The 2500-nt window shown below is 61.0% G+C and overlaps 1 non-coding gene across 1 annotated transcript in view; it reads right to left on the reverse strand.

Annotated features, from left to right (window-relative positions):
* LOC124774414 overlaps positions 1-2500 on the reverse strand; it is a 6745-nt gene that overhangs the window by 3533 nt on the left and 712 nt on the right. The window contains exon 1 of the ribosomal RNA XR_007015291.1: positions 1-2500. This exon is cut by the window's left edge and continues 3533 nt beyond it; it is cut by the window's right edge and continues 712 nt beyond it. This is a non-coding gene — a ribosomal RNA (large subunit ribosomal RNA).

Consider the following 2500-nt stretch of genomic DNA (forward strand, 5'->3'; position numbering starts at 1 on the left):
ACACCGAGCAGACCGTAATGGGGCGAAAGTCAGCGGGGGATGTTGGTGCAGCCGTTTTCGGGAGAAGGGACGTCCGCGCGCGAAGCAGGCGTTCCGGAAGGGCGCGGGCCAGAAGGAAGAGATTCATCACTTTCACCAGGACTTCGTGCGGCAGGCGCCGCAACTCCGCTGGGGTAAGGCCGTCCGGCCCGGCTGCTGATCCCCTGGGCGGCAACGCGGCGGCGACCTCCTCATGTGTGACCGGCCCCCATATGCACTCGAGAGCGACAGGCTCTGAGTGCGGGAGGAGGCGGTCACGAATGAAGCCCGCGGTGGAGATGGGCTTCTTGGTGAAGAGGTCATAGTTACTCCCGCCGTTTACCCGCGCTTGCTTGAATTTCTTCACGTTGACATTCAGAGCACTGGGCAGAAATCACATTGCGTCAACACCCGCTAGGGCCATCGCAATGCTTTGTTTTAATTAGACAGTCGGATTCCCCCAGTCCGTGCCAGTTCTGAGTTGATCGTTGAATGGCGGCCGAAGAGAATCCGCGCACCCGCGCGCCCCCGGAGGAGCACGCTAAGGCGGACGCGGCCTCGCAGCAAGGAAGATCCGTGGGAGGCCAAGGCACGGGACCGAGCTCGGATCCTGCACGCAGGTTGAAGCACCGGGGCGCGAACGCCGCGCAGGCGCGCGCATCCTGCACCGCCGGCCAGCACGAGGCCGACCAACGGCGAGAGCAGACCACGCCCGCGCTAAACGCCCGCACTTACCGGCACCCCTACGGCACTCACCTCGCCCAGGCCCGGCACGTTAGCGCTGACCCACTTCCCGACCAAGCCCGACACGCCCCGATCCTCAGAGCCAATCCTTATCCCGAAGTTACGGATCCAATTTGCCGACTTCCCTTACCTACATTATTCTATCGACTAGAGGCTCTTCACCTTGGAGACCTGCTGCGGATATGGGTACGAACCGGCGCGACACCTCCACGTGGCCCTCTCCCGGATTTTCAAGGTCCGAGGGGAAGATCGGGACACCGCCGCAACTGCGGTGCTCTTCGCGTTCCAAACCCTATCTCCCTGCTAGAGGATTCCAGGGAACTCGAACGCTCATGCAGAAAAGAAAACTCTTCCCCGATCTCCCGACGGCGTCTCCGGGTCCTTTTGGGTTACCCCGACGAGCATCTCTAAAAGAGGGGCCCGACTTGTATCGGTTCCGCTGCCGGGTTCCGGAATAGGAACCGGATTCCCTTTCGCCCAACGGGGGCCAGCACAAAGCGCATCATGCTATGACGGCCCCCATCAACATCGGATTTCTCCTAGGGCTTAGGATCGACTGACTCGTGTGCAACGGCTGTTCACACGAAACCCTTCTCCGCGTCAGCCCTCCAGGGCCTCGCTGGAGTATTTGCTACTACCACCAAGATCTGCACCGACGGCGGCTCCAGGCAGGGTCACGCCCAGACCCTTCTGCGCCCACCGCCGCGACCCTCCTACTCGTCAGGGCTTCGCGGCCGGCCGCAAGGACCGGCCATGACTGCCAGACTGACGGCCGAGTATAGGCACGACGCTTCAGCGCCATCCATTTTCAGGGCTAGTTGCTTCGGCAGGTGAGTTGTTACACACTCCTTAGCGGATTCCGACTTCCATGGCCACCGTCCTGCTGTCTTAAGCAACCAACGCCTTTCATGGTTTCCCATGAGCGTCGATTCGGGCGCCTTAACTCGGCGTTTGGTTCATCCCACAGCGCCAGTTCTGCTTACCAAAAGTGGCCCACTTGGCACTCCGATCCGAGTCGTTTGCTCGCGGCTTCAGCATATCAAGCAAGCCGGAGATCTCACCCATTTAAAGTTTGAGAATAGGTTGAGGTCGTTTCGGCCCCAAGGCCTCTAATCATTCGCTTTACCGGATGAGACTCGTACGAGCACCAGCTATCCTGAGGGAAACTTCGGAGGGAACCAGCTACTAGATGGTTCGATTAGTCTTTCGCCCCTATACCCAGCTCCGACGATCGATTTGCACGTCAGAATCGCTACGGACCTCCATCAGGGTTTCCCCTGACTTCGTCCTGGCCAGGCATAGTTCACCATCTTTCGGGTCCCAACGTGTACGCTCTAGGTGCGCCTCACCTCGCAATGAGGACGAGACGCCCCGGGAGTGCGGAGGCCGCCGCCCCGTGAAGGGCGGGGAAGCCCCATCCTCCCTCGGCCCGCGCAAGGCGAGACCTTCACTTTCATTACGCCTTTAGGTTTCGTACAGCCCAATGACTCGCGCACATGTTAGACTCCTTGGTCCGTGTTTCAAGACGGGTCGTGAAATTGTCCAAAGCTGAAGCGCCGCTGACGGGAGCGATTATTCCGCCCGAGAGCATCCCGAGCCAACAGCGGCGCGGGTCCGGGGCCGGGCCAGGTAGGTCCGTCATCCGGGAAGAACCGCGCGCGCTTGCCGGGAGCCCGAGCGCCCAAAGGGGCGAATCGACTCCTCCAGATATACCGCCGGGCAGCCAGCCAGGACACCG

The sequence above is a fragment of the Schistocerca piceifrons genome, unplaced genomic scaffold (genome assembly GCF_021461385.2).
Source record: "Schistocerca piceifrons isolate TAMUIC-IGC-003096 unplaced genomic scaffold, iqSchPice1.1 HiC_scaffold_961, whole genome shotgun sequence".
Lineage (NCBI taxonomy): Eukaryota > Metazoa > Arthropoda > Insecta > Orthoptera > Acrididae > Schistocerca > Schistocerca piceifrons.